Source organism: Oncorhynchus keta, chromosome 26, assembly GCF_023373465.1.
Source record: "Oncorhynchus keta strain PuntledgeMale-10-30-2019 chromosome 26, Oket_V2, whole genome shotgun sequence".
Classification (NCBI taxonomy): Eukaryota; Metazoa; Chordata; class Actinopteri; order Salmoniformes; family Salmonidae; genus Oncorhynchus; species Oncorhynchus keta.
The window spans coordinates 30,498,651-30,517,021 of NC_068446.1; the positions used below are offsets into that span (position 1 = coordinate 30,498,651).

The 18,371-nt window shown below is 45.0% G+C and overlaps 1 protein-coding gene across 12 annotated transcripts in view; it reads left to right on the plus strand.

Moving 5' to 3' along the window:
- Positions 1 to 18,371, plus strand: part of LOC118359241 (CUGBP Elav-like family member 5) — a 418,411-nt gene that overhangs the window by 35,532 nt on the left and 364,508 nt on the right. The window lies entirely within an intron of this gene.

Genomic DNA, 18,371 nt, shown 5'->3' on the forward strand with positions numbered 1-18,371 from the left:
TGCAGAGCAGAGTAGAGCAGAGTAAAGCCATTGTAGAGCAGAGTAAAGCAGTAGTAGAGCAGAGTAGAGCAGAGTAAAGCAGTAGTAGAGCAGAGTACAGCAGTAGTAAAGCAGAGTAAAGCAGAGTAGAGCAGAGTAGAGCAGAGTAAAGCAGGAGGAGAGCAGAGTAAGCCAAGTAAAGCCGAGTAGAGCAGAGCAGAGTAGAGCAGTAGTAGAGTAGAGTAGAGCAGAGTAACACGGTAGTAGAGCAGAGTAAAGCAGGAGGAGAGCATAGTAAGCAAAGTAAAGCAGAGTAGAGCAGAGTAGAACAGAGTAAAGCAGAGCAGAGCAGTAGTAGAGTAGAGTAGAGCAGAGTAAGCAAAGTAAGGCAGAGTAGAGCAGAGCAGTAGTAGAGTAGAGTAGAGCAGAGTAAAGCAGAGTAACACAGTAGTAGAGCAGAGTAAAGCAGTAGTAGAGCAGAGTACAGCAGTAGTAAAGCAGAGTAAAGCAGAGGATAGCAGAGTTGAGCAGAGTAGAGCAGTAGTATAGCAGAGTAGAGCAGTAGTAGAGCAGAGTAGAGCAGTAGTAGAGCAGAGTAGAGCAAAGTAAAGCAACATAAAGCAAAGTAGAACAGAGTAGAGCAGAGTAGAGTAGAGCAGAGTAAAGCAGAGTAGAGCACAGTAGAGACTGGTCTCCTACTGAGACAGCATGGCTCAACATGACCAGATCAGACCTCCACAGGAGAACATTACAGATAGAAAGACCAACCGCCATCTAAGACAAGAAAATAAGGAGCCCAGCCAAAAGGAATGTTTCACATTAAATATCCAAATACTAACACCTCAAACTTTGAACATTACTGGCGAAAAAACAAGTTATTTATTTTATCTTTCAAATTTGCCAAGCTCCAGGGTGGAGGGGTTATTTATATATTTTTTAAAGAGCATTTGAATATTTAAAAAATAAGTTGTTATTTGAGAGAACTCCAAGGGATGCGTACACGGTAGGCTATAACTGTGTTTAGCAGTGCGTTAAAGAGAGGGGGATTCTCTCCCAGCTCATTCCACCCCACTAGTAGTCTCCTCTGTCTCGTGGAGTCGCTAATTGCGCCTCCTTGCCAGCCTGGGAGGGCATCCGTCAGGCTGGACCCACCACTGGGATTAAAAGGCAAGATGTGGATGAATGTATAAATGAGGGGTACCGTGAGGCTGGGAGCGAAAACACAGTCTACAAACCATCTGGCCTCTGAAAGATTTAACATCCACAAGGATGGAACATATTAAAGACCACCAAGCTATGTCAGGGAGAATGAACTCCTCTCTCTGCATGCATGTTTATTATATTATGCATCGCTCTGTTTTTTCCCAGTAGACACATTCCACTTACAGTACACAAAATGGGAATCGGGAACTTATATTGAGGCATCCAACGAATCAATGTCATCCGACAAAACTACGTTACCCATACAACCCCATCATACAATCCCCAGAAATAGAATGCATCCTCACGCTGTACCAGCCACCATCTTTCCCGCTGATATCCTCCACTGTACTCTAGTAGTACTTTTCTATACATCAAACCCCTCGACTGCCCGCCGTTGAGTTGTAATTCCACTTTTAGTCATGGTGAATACAAAGAGGTGAGCGTGGCTGTGTCTTCCCTCTCACCTGAGTGCTGTGAAACAGTTACCCCTTCTGTGTTTCCTGGCCCCTGCTCTGGCCCCCCGCTGAGACCCCCCTGCCTCCTCTTTTCCTGAGATATAACATGTCAGACAATTAGAACAGGCAGACGTTGTGTGTCAGAGCCCACCGAGAATGAGAATCAGATGGGTGGTCGGGGGGGGGTGTAGTGGCTAGCTACACAGCGTTTGTATAGAGCAACCGCTACCTCAATCCACAAAGCAAACACAGACACACCACAGACACAACCACTGTACTGTAGCATTACTGATACCACACTACTACCATCAAACCATCAGAGACGTTCTCCGTGTCTGTAGTCAGAGGAGAGAGGAACTGATAGTAGTGTCTATTTTCATGTTATGGAAATGGAGAGACAGCAGTGGCGATTTTAGCATGGACATCTTGGTGGAGCAAACAAACAGAACATGTGGGATGCATGCCAGCAAAGCCACTACACAACACAACACTAAACAATGAATTGTCATTCAGGGCAGGTGGGGCAGAGCTTTTAGGTCAAATAAATACATAAAATAAAACAGGTTTTTTTGGGGGGGGGTGGGGCTTGTCTGTTTAATTTGTTATTTTGACATTAATACGTGTCACATATCAGTTTGCAAACAATGTAAAAAAATCAATAAAATGTCATTGAGTTAATAAAGCCTCATACAAACATGTTCTCTTTTTTGCTTTCTTGAGTAAGGCAGCTCCAAGATGCAGGTGTTACAGCCGAGCTCAGTGCTTTCTGGGATGGTGGGGCTAGCCAGCAGAAAATACAGAGCGTTGCACCTGATTGGTTCAGTTTTCTGTCGTGATTGGCTCAGTTTTCTGTCACTCATGGGACAGTACTTCATCCCCAATTCTAAGCTTAGAGCTCCAAAATGTTAGCCCCTTGGGATATGCCATAGATTAATATTAGTAGTGCCCATCCAAGAAGGCTCAAGGTCTTTGGCCACAGATAGAATGAAATCAAATCATGTTATAGCTACCGTAGCTTTGATTGGACTGAGCATGTCAACATCTTATTTTCAAAGTCTTAGCTAGAAATCATCACCAGTTGTCATCAAGTCAACAATCTACTGGCAAATCCTTTTTAATCCTTGTCATATGAAGAGAAATAATGAAGAGAAAGGATTGATAGAACGTATCGGTGCTCATCGGCCATTGTACATAAAGATTACACAACAAGTTGGAAATTGCAAATTTGACAATGAGTCGTTTGGAAGGAATCAGTGGCTAACTGCAAGCGTTGCAAAGAAACCACTAACGTTAGCCTGTTGTTCAATGGAGTGGCTGTGTTTTTTTCCCCGAGTTCCCACCATAAATCCAGAGAATGCCCGACTTTGATGACAAAATTTGATGACAGAATTTGCCCACAAAGGACCGCTGCGCCACCTTCACAAGGTGAGTCCAAACATCTATTGTATGCTGCTGCCTAAATGATGTAATATGCAAGAGAGATATGTTTTCTTTATCTAAGATTAAATTAAATTAAATTAAAAGGTCATTTAACACATCAAATAGTGTTATATGACGTGTATCTTTTTTGACACGTAAAGACCCAAATGCCGTTCAGTGTGCCTCACCCTAATCATTTGCTCTTAACTTCGCCTACTGTTCTAACTTGGTGGTGCACAAATAGCCTAAAACCTGTTATTGAGAAATGTAATCATTGAATATTCTAAGGGCTTTCATTGTCTGTTTATATGCCCCCTTTATTTATCCTACAGTTCTGACGTGTTGTACAGTGAGTACACTGTAAGAACGGCCCATGTTCTGAATTCTGTCGCAGTACATTTCAAAAGTGCTGAACAAATAGTTATATTGACTACGTCCGTCCTTGCTCGCTCATTCATTTCTTAATCGAAAATACGGATGACCTCTTATCCGCTTGTCGTCCCCTTATGCCATAGTTTGTACATCACTATTGTAACTAGAAACCACATTTGTTTATGCAAGTCTGCCATATCAGCTATGTTTCTTAAAAGGCAGTAAATGATGCTGAACGAACTGTTTGGCTGCCAGACAAGGCTCCACTGAAAGCCAGGTGTAGCAATGGTAAGATGTTGGGACTCTGCTGTTGGGACAGCTTTATGTAGGCCCCAGTGGCAATTTTAGCATGCAAGTCTTGGTGGGGCAAACAAACAAATGTGAGATGCATGCCAGCAAAGCCAATACACGACACAACACTAAACAATACATGAATTGCACTCTAACAGTGACAAACGGTGCCCACAAACTGTTAGGGCCTACATTTTTTTATGTTGACATTGTTTGCAAACTGATATGTGACACGTATTAATGGCAAAATAACAAGCAAAACAGGCAAGCCCCCCATGCTCAAAACAGCCCCACCAGCCCTGAATGACGGGTCGCCACTGAGAGGCAGGGCCATGGAAAGAAAAGGAGAGAGAAAGATAGAGGGGAATGATGAAGGGGGAGATGGAAACAGAGAGAACATGTGTGTAGTAGATATGAAGCAGTGTAGCAGGATGGCTGTGTGAAGTGCATTGTGGGTTGTGTGTTCTGTGGGCTGGATAAGCTTCTCTCTGCTCAGCGGCCTCTCACCAGCCAGCCAGTCAAACAGCCATCCAGCCTTCTTTTAGAAACAACCCGCTGCTCTGCGCTGATGGTAAGTAGATATGCCAGTTGGTTGTTTGTAATACTGCTTGATATGCAGTTTGCCCGGGGCTATGGTGTAATGAATGTAAACTAGGATCCCCCAGGAGAGGAGTTATGATCGTCGTTAACTCCTTCACTGCCGGCTGTCTCCCCACTTAAAAGTGTGTCATGTGATTGCCATCTGATCAATGTGAAACCAAATCAATATAGACAGTGCATAAGCAGATAGTCAACATGAATGTATAGTACATATTCAAGGTGTATACAAGAACCCTTATAGGTGACTGTGTTTCAGGCCCACCATTACCCTCTTCTCTGCCGGCACACACTCCCTCATAATGCTATCTCGCCTTTCATGGGTTCATCAGGAATTGCTCACCACAATGTCCTGAGTTCCCAGGAAGACATTTGCGGCAGAAATTAGTAGCACGTTCTGATGGCTGGACTGGGCTAGAAAGTAGATATATGTGGTGCAGGGAAAGAGGGAAAGAGAGATAGATAGAGGGAAAGAGATATAAATATATAAATATAGGGAAAGAGAGAGAAAGATAGAGAGGAAAAGAGAGAGACACAGACAGAGAGAGAGAGAGAGAGAGAGAGAGAGAGAGAGAGAGAGAGAGAGAGAGAGAGAGAGAGAGAGAGAGGGAAAGAGAGAGACACACAGAGAAGGAAAGATAGAGGGAAAGAGAGAAAGGTAGAAAGAGAGGGAAAGAGAAACATATAAAGATAGAGGGATAGAGGGAGACTTTTGAGTTTTTATAAAACCTTTATTTTTTACTCAAGTGTTAACATAAATAATGACACACTGCTTTTTCAGAAATGAAACAACAAATGTAATTCCTAAACAAAAATAAATACATAACATATACATTCAACTTATTTCATCAGCAAAAAATCATTTCCCCTCCTCTACAAAAAAAAAAGAACTCAAAATCTACTTTTATTCTTGCTTTCACTAATCCTTTAAAAACACATCTTACATCCTGCCCATATCCCGTTTCCTACTCAGAAAAATTGACATCTTAGCTTGTCCCAAAATAAAATGTAACATTTGACATTTTCTTTTCTGTTGTTTACTATATTGAAACCCCAAAATAAAAACAGTGTTATTGAAAAACTCCCCTACAGCTTTAAACAAAGATTCCAGCATTTCCAATAGAGGTTTTATCCTCTCACACTCCATAAAACAGTGAAAAATGGTTTCTCTTATATTATAAAAAGGACATCCATCTCTAACATCTGAGTTAATAACAGATACAAAAGCATTAACTGCAATGATGCCATGTAAAACCCTCCATTGCATATCACCAGTACCCTTTTGTAACGGTGGTTTGTACAGTGCTCTCCATGCTGGCTTTACCTTGTCATCAATGCCCAATCTTACCCTCCATGGAGTGTCTTTTCTATTTTTCAATTTATCTTTATTCAACACTTTGACACACCCCCTATACAAGTCCTTCCCATTCACCTCATCCAAACCCACCTCCTCCAACGCTCTCAAATCCAGAAATAACGCCTTTCTTTCTGACTCTTGGATATTTGGTGTAATCCCTAGTCTTGGAAATGAGACGTCTTCATCTTTTGCCTTCTTCTTGTGGCTACTAAGCATACCCCATTCTTCCGCTGACAGAGCCTTCCTGCAGCTCCCCAGCATTTGTCCGACAATCCTTTCCGACCTCATCCCCAAATGTTCTGCCATCCGTCTTCCATCCATTAAGGCGGGCCCAGCCATGGCCATTAACTGTCTTAAGGTGATGATTTTCCCCTTCACCAGAATCTTGGAGAAATGTGGAACAGCTGCAGTTGTACAATCCAGTCTTGCCCCATACACCAGAGGTTCCTCCAACAACCAATGCACTGACTCCGCTGAAGTTCATCTGGACACCTTCATTATGCTCCATACTCTGAGAAGGCCTCTGTAAAACGGTACTCCCTCCCTAGAAATCTGTCTACTATCAACCAGAAATAAAGCCTTCTTTAAACCTAATCCTCCAACTCGCTGTAATATAAGACCTGCCACCCCTCTCCACACCACATTTTCCGGTCCATAAAGCAACCTTTGAATAAACTGAAACCGGAAAGCAGCAGCCCTACTAGCAAGATGTACAAGACCTTGTCCCCCCTCCTCTTTTGACAAATACAAAACACTTTGTGGAACCCAGTGATATTTATCCCAAAAGAAATCCAAAATAATTGCCTGTATCTTAGCCAGAAGGCCAGATGGTGGTTCTAAAACGGACAACCGATGCCACAGTGCAGAGGCAATCACATTGTTAACTATAATAGTGCGCCCCCTATATGACATACGAGATAGTAACCAACGCCATCTCCTCATCCTCCCTTCCACCATTTCAACCACCCCACTCCAATTTCTTTCCATAGTCCCCTCATATCCTAGGTACACTCCAAGATACTTAAAACCTCTCTTACACCATTCTAGCCCCCTTGGCAAAGCCATGATCCCTCCAGACCATTCTCCAATCTGTAAAGCACAACTCTTTTCCCAATTTACCTTTGCAGAGGATATTCCCCTAAAACGATCAACCATTAGACTCACTCAAGCTATCCACCTCCGCTTGATTTTTCACTAGCACAACTACATCCTCAGCATAGGCTGAGAGACGAATAGGAGGAATATCCTCTGAAAGGCACACCCCTGCAATGCGACTTCTAATGCTATTTAGTAGTGGCTCTATTGCAATAGCATATAACATTCCTGACATAGAACATCCCTGCCTAATACCTCTACACACTTTAAAAGGAGCACTCAAACCACCGTTAACTTTCAATACACTTTCAATGTCACCATATATCACCTTTATCATGGCAATAAAACCAGAGCTGAACCCAAACGTGTACCATAAATATTGATGTTCAACTCGGTCAAATGCCTTTTCCTGATCAATTGAAATTAGACCAGCATCCAACCCAATAGCCCTAGAGACGTCCAAAAAAATCACGAATCAGATAAATGTTATCCCCTATCTGCCTGCCAGGAACACAGTAGGACTGATCCATATGTATGATTTGCCCCATCACCTCCCTCAGCCTGTTGGACAAAGCCTTTGACAATATCTTATAATCAGTGCACAATAAAGCCACCAGCCACCAGTTCTTCACCTCCCTCGGATCACCCTTTTTGGGCAGTAGGGTGAGGACAGCCCTTCTGCAGCTTATTGGTAGTAACCCTCCGGTTAAAATATCATTAGCTACTTCTAACCAATCCTCTCCCAACATAGCCCCAAAAGACTTAAAAAAGTCAACGGGAAGCCCATTAATGCCTGGTGCCCTTCCATTTTCCATGCCTTTTAATGCAGTGTATAAATCCTGCAAAGACAAGGGTTGCTCAAGCTCAACCTGAGCTTCTGCAGCCACCTTTGGGAGCCCATCAAAGAACTGCTGTGTCACTGTTTTGTCCTCTTTGTACTCACACTTGTAGAGCTCAGCATAGAACTCTACTGCCCTCTTTCTAAATTTACTAGGGCTAGTGAGCTCTCCAACAGCTGATTTGAGACAATGAATACTTTTTATTTGTCCATTCTTTTTCTCTAAACCAAAGAAAAATTTGGATGAGGCATCCATTTCAGATATTCCCTGAAACTTACTTCTCACCAGTGCCCCCTGTGCTCTGATACCCAGCAGGTCTGCCAATGCAGCTTTTCTCCTCTTGAGGGCCTGAGTATTTCCTCGATCTCCTGTGGTGTCAACCAACGTCATGAGTTCCACTATTTCAATCTCTAGGGCTTTCATTGATCTGGTGATATCCTTGGTGACATTCCTCGTGTATTGATTACAAAATTGTTGAATCTGGATTTTCCCTATATCCCACCACTGTTGAAGGGATACAAAACTGGCCTTTTGAGACCTCCACCTCTCCCCCAAAAAACTGAAACAGTTCCTGAAGTGAGCATCACTCAATAAAGTTATATTAAAATGCCAGTATGCGCTTTTGGGTTTTACATCATTAATGAACACCACCTCTGTTATTAAACAATGATCAGAAAATCCCACTGGGGTTTTACACTTGATTTACAGACCTGAGATTGATGCTCAAAAACATAAAACCTATCTAACCTGGCCATAGAGATGATGTTCTCTCTCACATGCGCCCAGGTGTACTGCCTTGTTCCTCCATGTTGACTCCGCCAAATATCACACAGTTCATTTGTTACAATGAGGCGTTTTAAAAAAGTCCTTGAGGCTATATGAGGTTCTTGGTGATTTCTATCTAAATCGCTAACTGTGCAGTTAAAATCCCCAGCAATAAATAAATAATCTTCTTTGTTACATTTCTCAATGGTAATTGATAATGTCTCTAAAAAACATACCCTCTCAACTGTCACCACTGGGGCATATACATTTATCAGACACATAGTGATGTTTTCATACCTTTCTCTAACTTTTAATAACCTCCCCTCAACTACCTCTTCAACCTCATATGACAAAGGCAAAAACCCTTTTGAGAACAAGATAACCACACCCCCACTTTTTGAGTTTTTATGACTACACACCACTGTCCCCCCCACTCCTGTTGCCACATAAATTCATTTTCCAAATTACTATGCGTTTCTTGTAGAAAAATTGTCACTTCCCTTTCCCCTAATTAACTCATACACCATGGCTCTTTTTCTAACATCTCTTGCCCCATTTACGTTTAAAGAAGAAATCTTAAAACTGCTCATGGATGAAAAAAATATACAGAGGAAGATACAGCCACCACATCTCTTTACAGAGTTAAAACTGCAACTGAACTCTTTCATTTTCTTTAGAATTTACATCACTTATCACTCTCGTGACCACTTTCTTGAGTCTAGCAATTTCAGGGCTTTTCAAACTTCCCCCTGTAATTTTTGACATCAGAAACTTTGCTGATTCAATAAACAATTCACGTTCAGGGAAAAAATCAGTTACATTGTAATCCTGCATATATTTCTTCCCTTTTGTCAACTTCAGAAATTGACGTATCTTCTCGATCCCATACCTCCCTTCCACCCCATTTATCTCACTATATTGTTGTGACGCGTCAGATGACTCACTCTCGCTAACCTCCCCAGAAGAGAACTCCACCATCTCTACAACTTGTTCATCTTCAACTGATTTATAAATCTCTACCTTTCTCTTAGTATTAGACCCTTCACCACCCCTTCACCACCTCAGCGACGGCAATCGCAATCTCACCTACTGTTTCCCCTCTCCCTTTGTTCTGATCTACCACAATTGCCCCCGTATCCACAATGCCTTCCTCTCCTACTTTTCCAACCACATCTGCCCACCTTCTCTCTTCCCCGGCACCCTTATTATGTTCATTCCTTCGCGGCGGTGCGTTAGTTGCACCCTTACTAGAGCTACTACCAGGCTCAGCGCGCTCATTCTCGGGACAACTACGCACCAAATGCCCCTCTCTTCCACAGCCAAAGCATTTCATTGATTCAGTAGATGCATAGAAGACATAATCAAATCCATCAATCTTAAAGCTAAACGCTAAATTCAGTTCATCTCCTTCCTTTTTTAAAATCCTATGCACTTGTCTCCTATGAGACACGACATGTTTCAACAACGGAGATTTGCATGCAAAAATAACCTTCTTTATTGTAGATACGATTTGACCATGGCGAGATAACTCTCGCTCTAACACTTCATCTCTAACAAATGGTGGCACGTTAGAAAGCATAACTTTCTTCGCCGGATTCATAAGCGGAAATACCGGCGTCTGTGTCTCCCGCAACACAACACCCCTCTCAACTATCTTATTCACCTTTTCAATTGAATCTAAGAATATCACTACAGCGCTATTCATCCTTGAGGCTGATTTATACCCAATGATAGCACCCACAGCCAAGCTACATTCTTCCACTGAACACCCGGCCGCAGCAGGAATCTTTACTCCATGCCTCCGACTAAGTTTTTCAAACTCTACATTTCCGCGAGTGGCCATAGCAACCAGCCCCACCCGCTGGTTGTGCCCTCGCGAAAAACCAACCTCAAAGATCCCACCACCCCTATACGTGCTTAGTGATAGTTTAAACAAGATACCCTTAAAACAACTAAACTAATCAATATATATATACATACCAAAACCTGATAGAGTGAAAAGAAATTCCATTCGCTCTCACAATCACTCCTGCTTGACGACTCACTCCCAGCATGCACTCTGACGAGAGAGAGACAGAGAGAGAGGGAGAGAGAGAGAGAGAGAGAGAGAGGGAAAAAGAGAGATATAGAGAGAGGGGAGGAAGGAGAAAGAAAGATAGAGAGAGAAAGAGAAAAATAGAGAGACAGATAGAGAGAGAGAAGGAAAGAGAGAGAGAGGGAAAGAGAGAGGGAAAGATAGAGGGAAAGAGAGAGACAGAGAGAGAGAGGGAAAGGGAGAAGAAAGATAGAGAGGGAAAGAGAGAGAAAGATAGGGAGAGAGAGAGGGAAAGATAAAGGGAAAGAGAGAAGAACGATAGAGGGAAAATAAAGAGAAAGATGGAGGAAAAGGGAAAGACAGATAGAGAGAGGGAAAGAGAGAGACAGATATAGAGAGTGGGGAAAAGAGAGAAAGATTGAGGGAAAGAGAGAGAGAAAGATAGAAAGAGAGAGACAGATAGAGAGAGAGGGAAAGATAAAGGGAAAGAGAGAGAAAGAGAAAGGTCGTGAGAGGTGGAAAGAGAGAGACAGATAGAAAGAGAGAGAAAGATAGAAAGAGAAAGAAGGAAAGAGAGAGTAAGATAATGAGAGAGGGAACGAGAAAGACAGATAGAGAAAGAAAGAGAGAGAAAGACAGAGAGAAAGAAGGAAAGAGAGGGAAAGAGAGAGAACGATGGAGAGAGAGGGAAGGAGAGAGAAAGATAGTGAGAGAGGGAAAGCGAGAGAAAGATGGAGAGAGAATGATAGTGAGAGAGAGAAAGATAGAGAGAGAGGGAAAGTGCCCCGGGGAGGGGAGAGTGTGTGTTGTTAGGTTTGTCTAGACAGTGGGAGATGCTCTGACAGCTGTCCAGGTGGGTACAGTATGCTACCATCATCTCAGGGTCCTCTGTGGCTACAGAGAGAAGTGTGTAGGGGTGTTGTGAAAAACATGTGGACTTGGCAGCTTGTGGTGATCAAACCACTCACATCACTGGTCTGTGTGTGTGTAATTGTGTACTGTATACAGTAGTGTTTATTGTTGTGGGTGAAATTACAACATTATGTTTAATACTGTTATTGAATCAAACGGTTGTTTATGCAACAGAATAGGGGGTTGTTAGAACTATATTGTGTCTGTGTGAACTGAGAGTGGGCCTCTGGGGCTTCATGCTGACAGTAGATGTACGATGCCTTAGGTGATAAACCGAACCAGCCACACTCCATTCATGTGAGGGAGATTTCTCCGGTCTGACTGGAAGGTACCAGAGGGAGATTTCTCCGGTCTGACTGGAAGGTACCAGAGGGAGATTTCTCCGGTCTGACTGGAAGGTACCAGAGGGAGATTTCTCCGGTCTGACTGGAAGGTACCAGGGAGAGATTTCTCCGGTCTGTCTGGAAGGTACCAGGGAGAGATTTCTCCAGACTGACTGGAAGGTACCAGGGAGAGATTTCTCCGGTCTGTCTGGAAGGTACCAGGGAGAGATTTCTCCGGTCTGACTGGAAGGTACCAGTGAGAGATTTCTCCGGTCTGTCTGGAAGGTACCAGTGGGAGATTTCTCCGGTCTGTTTGGAAGGTACCAGGGAGAGATTTCTCCGGTCTGTCTGGAAGGTACCAGAGGGAGATTTCTCCGGTCTGACTGGAAGGTACCAGTGAGAGATTTCTCCGGTCTGACTGGAAGGTACCAGAGGGAGATTTCTCCGGTCTGACTGGAAGGTACCAGAGGGAGATTTCTCCGGTATGACTGGAAGGTACCAGAGGGAGATTTCTCTGGTCTGACTGGAAGGTACCAGAGGGAGATTTTCCGGTCTGACTGGAAGGTACCAGAGGGAGATTTCTCCGGTCTGACTAGAAGGTACCAGGGGGAGATTTCTCCGGTCTGACTGGAAGGTACCAGAGGGAGATTTCTTCGGTCTGACTGGAAGGTACCAGGGAGAGATTTCTCCGGTCTGTCTGGAAGGTACCAGGGAGAGATTTCTCCGGTCTGTCTGGAAGGTACCAGGGAGAGATTTCTCCAGACTGACTGGAAGGTACCAGGGAGAGATTTCTCCAGACTGACTGGAAGGTACCAGGGAGAGATTTCTCCGGTCTGTCTGGAAGGTACCAGTGGGAGATTTCTCAGTTCTGACTGGAAGGTACCAGGGAGAGATTTCTCCTGTCTGACTGGAAGGTACCAGGGAGAGATTTTTCCTGTCTGACTGGAAGGTACCAGGGAGAGATTTCTCCGGTCTGTCTGGAAGGTACCAGGGAGAGATTTCTCCGGTCTGTCTGGAAGGTACCAGGGAGAGATTTCTCCAGACTGACTGGAAGGTACCAGGGAGAGATTTCTCCAGACTGACTGGAAGGTACCAGGGAGAGATTTCTCCGGTCTGTCTGGAAGGTACCAGTGGGAGATTTCTCAGTTCTGACTGGAAGGTACCAGGGAGAGATTTCTCCGGTCTGTCTGGAAGGTACCAGGGAGAGATTTCTCCAGACTGACTGGAAGGTACCAGGGGGAGATTGCTTTGGTCTGACTGGAAGGTACCAGGGGTAGATTGCTCGGGTCTGACTGGAAGGTACCAGGGGGAGATTGCTTGTGTCTGACTGGAAGGTACCAGGGGGAGATTGCTTGGGTCTGACTGGAAGGTACCAGGGGGAGATTGCTCGGGTCTGACTGGAAGGTACCAGGGGGAGATTGCTCAGGTCTGACTGGAAGGTACCAGGGGGAGATTGCTTTGGTCTGACTGGAAGGTACCAGGGGGAGATTGCTTGGGTCTGACTGGAAGGTACCAGGGGGAGATTGCTTGGGTATGGATAATTATGAGGGGAACCTTGGCCAGAACCTGGTTTCTACCCTCAACGAGAACAGTCTTTATGGCATCTTTCATACAAATCCTAACCTTGTGGCTCATTCCATACATCTGTTGTTTGTCTCGAACATTCAGGAGGAAGAACTTTTCTATAAAATGCTGTGGCTCAAATGCACTCGTTGTGCTCTCAACTAATCATCTAGGGGTGGTTTGTCGACTAGCTTCATTATTGAAATAATTAATCGATGTTAAATCAAATCAAAGTTTATTTGTCACGTGCGCCGAAAACAACAGATGCTTACTTACAGGCTCTATCCAATGGTGCGAAAAAAAAGGTGTGTGTGTGTGTGTGTGTGTGTGTGTGTGTGTGTGTGTGTGTGTGTGTGTGTGTGTGTGTGTGTGTGTGTGTGTGTGTGTGTGTGTGTAGGTAAGTAAAGAAATAAATAAAACAACAGTAAAAAGACATTTGAAAAAAGAGTAGCAAGGCTAAATACAGACACCTGTTTGTCAGGCTTATTGAGGTAGTATGTACATGTAGGTATCGTTAAATTGACTATGCATATATGATGAACAAAGAGTAGCAGTAGTGTAAAAAGAGGGGTTGGCAGGTGGTGGGACACAATGCAGATAGCCCAGTTAGCCAATGTGTGGGATCACTGGTTGGTCGGGCCAATTTAGGTAGTATGTACATGAATGTATAGTTAAAGTGACTATGCATATATGATAAACAGAGAGTAGCAGCAGCGTAAAAAAAGAGGGGTTGGGGGGGGCACACAATGCAAATAGTCCAGGTAGCCATTTGATTACCTGTTCAGGAGTCTTATGGCTTGGGGGTAAAAACTGTTGAGAAGCCTTTTTGTCCTAGACTTGGCACTCCGGTACCGCTTGCCATGCGGTAGTAGAGAGAACTGTCTATGACTCGGGTGGCTGGGTTCTTTGACAATTTTTAGGGCCTTCCTCTGACACCGCCCGGTGTAGATGTCCTGGTTGGCAGGCAGCTTTGCCCGAGTGATGTACTGGGCTGTACGCACTACCCTCTGAGGCAGAGCAATTGCCGTACCAGGCAGTGATGCAACCAGCCAGGACGCTGTCAGTGTTTCAGCTGTAGAACCTTTTCAGGATCTCAGGACCCATGCCAAAATCTTTTTAGTTTCCTGAGGGGGAATAGGCTTAGTCGTGCCCTCTTCACAACTGTCTTGGTGTGTTTAGACCAATCTAGTTTGTTGTTGATGTGGACACCAAGGAATTTGAAGCTCTCAACCTGCTGCACTACAGCCCAGTCGATGAGAATAGGGACGTGCTCGGTGCTCCTTTTCCTGTAATCCACAATCATCTCCTTAGTCTTGGTTATGTTGAGGGATAGGTTGTTATTCTGGCACCACCCGGCCAGGTTTCTGACTTCCTCCCTATAGGCTGTCTCGTCATTGTCGTTTTTGTGTCGTCAGCAAACGCAATGATGGTGTTGGAGTCGTGCCTGGCCATGCAGTCGTGGGTGAACAGGGAGTACAGGAGGGGACTGAGCACATACCCCTGGGGAGCTCCAGTGTTGAGGCAGATGTGCTGCTGACTACCCTTATCACCTGGGGGTGGCCCGTCAGGAAGTCCAGGATCCAGTTGCAGAGGGAGGTGTTTAGTCCCAGGTTCCTTAGCTTGGTAATGAGCTTTGAGGCTACTATGGTGTTGAACACTGAGCTGTAGTCAATGAACAGCATTCTCACATAGGTGTTCCTTTTGTCCAGGTGGGAAAGGGCAGTGTGGAGTGCAATAGAGATTGCATCATCTGTGGATCTGTTTGGGCGGTATGCAAATTGGTGTGGGTCTAGGGTTTCTGGGATAATGGTGTTGATGTGAGCCATTACCAGCCTTTCAAAGCACTTCATGGCTACGGACGTGAGTGCTACGGGTCTGTAGTCATTTAGGCAGGTTGCCTTTGTATGCTTGGGCACAGGGACTATGGTGGTCTGCTTGAAGCTTGTTGGTATTACAGACTCAATCAGGGACATGTTGAAAATGTCAGTGAAGACACCTGCCAGTTGGTCAGCACATGCCCGGAGCACACGTCTTGGTAATCCGTCTGACCCCGCAGCCTTGTGTATGTTGACCTGTTTAAAGGTCTTACTCATGTCGGCTATGGAGAGCGTGATCACACAATCGTCCAGAACAGCTGATGCTCTCATGCATGCCTCAGTGTTGCTTGCCTCGAAGCGAGCATAGAAGTGATTTAGCTCGTCTGTTAGGCCCGTGTCACTGGGCAGTTCGCGGCTGTGCTTCCCTTTGTAGTCTGTAATAGTTTGCAAGCCCTGCCACATCCGACGAGCGTAGGAGCCGGGTAGTATGATTCAATCTTAGCCTTGTATTGACGCTTTGCCTGTTTGATGGTTCGTCGCAGGGCAGAGCGGGATTTCTTGTAAGCTTCGGGGTTAGAGTCCCGCACCTTGAAAGTGGCAGCTCTACCCTTTAGCTCAGTGCGAATGTTGCCTGTTATCCATGGCTTCTGGTTGGGGTATGTACGTACAGTCACTGTGGGGACGACGTCCTCAATGCCCTTATTGATAAAGCCAGTGACTGATGTGGGGTATTCCTCAATGTCATTGGAAGAATGTTCCAGTCTGTGATAGCAAAGCAGTCCTGTAGTTTAGCATCTGCTTCATCTGACCATTTTTTTATAGACCGAGTCACTAGTGCTTCCTGCTTTAATTTTTGCTTGTGAGCAGGAATCAGGAGGATAGAGTTGTGGTCAGACTTACCAAATGGAGGGCGAGGGAGAGCTTTGTACGTGTCTCTGTGTGTGAGGAGTTTCCCCTCTGGTTGCACATTTAACATGTTGATAGAGATTTGGTAGAACTGATTTGAGTTTCCCTCCATTAAAGTCTCCGGCCACTAGGAGCGCCGCCTCTGGGTGAGTGGTTTTCTGTTTGCTTATTTCCTTATAAAGCTGACTGAGTGCGGTCTTAGTGCCAGCATCTGTCTGTGGTGGTAAACAAACAGCCACGAAAAGCATAGGTGAGAACTCTCTAGGCAAGTAATGTGGCCTGCAATTTATCACAATATACTCTACTTCAGGCGAGCAAAATCTAGAGACTTCCTTAGATTTCGTGCACCAGCTGTTGTTTACAAATATGCACAGACCGCCCCCCCCTCGTCTTAGGGTGTGTGCTGTTCTATCCTGCCGGTGCAGCGTGTATCCCGCTAGCTGAATATTCATTTCAACATTCAGCCACGATTCCGTGAAGCATAGGATATTACAGTTTTTGATGTCCCGTTGGTAGGATATTCGTGATCGTACCTCATCTAGTTTATTGTCCAATGATTGCACATAACGGCAGCTTTCCTAGTTGTATTCTGCTGGTCCGGACGAGGCATACGGCTCTTCGTCCTCTGCGTCGCTTCCTTTTGCGAATAATTGGGATGTCTGCCCTGTGGGTTGTTTGGAGAATATCGTGTGAGTCCTGCTTGTTGTTGTTGTTGTTGAAGAAATCTTCGTCTAATCCGATGTGAGTGATCGCTGTCCTGATGTCCAGAAGTTATTTTCTTCCGTAAGATACAGTTGCAGAAACATTATGTACAAATATCGCGAAACAAAAACACATTATAGCACAATTGGTTAGGAGACCGTAAAACGGCGGCCATCTCCTCTGGCGCCAATCTGTTGTATTAATACGTTTTGAATAAAGTAATATCCTGATTGGTGATTGACCTTGTCTGTCTTCAGTATTGATTAATATTTCCACGACATTATGTTGGTATGTGTGTAAGTCTGTGTGTGTATGTACCTGTATTGTGGGACAGACAATCACAATATCACACTGGGCACACACGGGTTGAATCAACGTTGTTTCCACTCCATTTCAACGAATTACGTTGAACCAACGTGGAATAGACTTTGAATTGACGTCTGTGCCCAGTGGGTTGACATTAATGCCACAAAATAAAAGCATGGTCGTTCCTAGACAGTTTTCAAACAGTTTTTCAGATTACTTGATGATTTCCCCGCACTGTCTAGTTTGTTCTTAGAACATTTAACAGTGGCAATGTGACAGACAGGGGAGACAGTTGATGTCAGTGCTAACCCCTACACCAGTCTTGGTGTCGGAGCTAGCCCCTACACCAGTCCACCTGAGATTTAATTCACACACTCCACACACTACACAGCTCAGCATCATAGCAAATCCCACGTCGTTCACACAATCCCCCCTCCCAAATCCAACAGATAAAATAAAATAATCGTAGCTGTGTACGTATCAGCGACGTCAGTATCTCTCTCTCTCTCTCTCTCTCTCTCTCTCTCTCTCTCTCTCTCTCTCTCTCTCTCTCTCTCTCTCTCTCTCTCGGTCTCTCTCTCTCTCTCTCTCTCTCTCTCTCTCTCTCTCTCTCTCTCTCTCTCTCTCTCTCTCTCTCTCTCTCTCTCTCTCTCTCTCTCTCTCTCTCTCTCTCTCTCTCTCTAAAATTAATTCAAAGGGCTTTAGTGGCATGGAAAACATATGTTTGCATTTCATCCCTCTCCCCCTCCCTGTCTCTCTCTCTCTCCCTCTCTCTTAATTCAATTCGATTTAAGGGCTTTATCTCTCTCTCCCTCTGTCTCTCTCTCCCCCTCCCTGTCACTCTCCCCCCCCTCTCTCTCCCCCTCTCTCTTGCCCCACCCCTCTCTCTCTCATTCCCTCTCTCTCGCTCCCCTCTCTCTCCCCCTCTATCCCTCTCCCTCCCTCTCTATCTCTTGGTCCCCTTCTCTCTCCCCCTACCTATCTCTCTTCCCCTTCCTCTAGCTCTCTCTCTCTCTCCTTCTTCCTCTCTCTCTCCCCCTCTCGCTCTCTCTCCCCTCTCTCTTCCCTCTCTCTCGCCCCCCTCTCTCTCTCTCTCCCTCCCTCTCTCTCTCTCGGTCCCCTTCTCTCTCCCTACCTATCTCTCTTCCCCTTCCTCTCTCCCTCTAGCTCTCTCTCTATCTCCTTCTTTCTTTCTCTCTCTCTCTCTCTCTCTCTCTCTCTCTCTCTCTCTCTCTCTCTCTCTCTCTCTCTCTCTCTCTCTCTCTCTCTCTTTCTCCCTCTCTCTCTCTCCCTCTCTCTCTCTCTCCCCCTCTATCTCTCTCTCTCCCTCGATCTCCTCTCTCTCCCCCTCTCTCTCTTTCGCTCTCTCTCTCGGTCCCCCCCCCTCTCTCTCTCTCTCTCGCTCTCCCTCTACCTCTCTCTCTCTCTCTCTCCC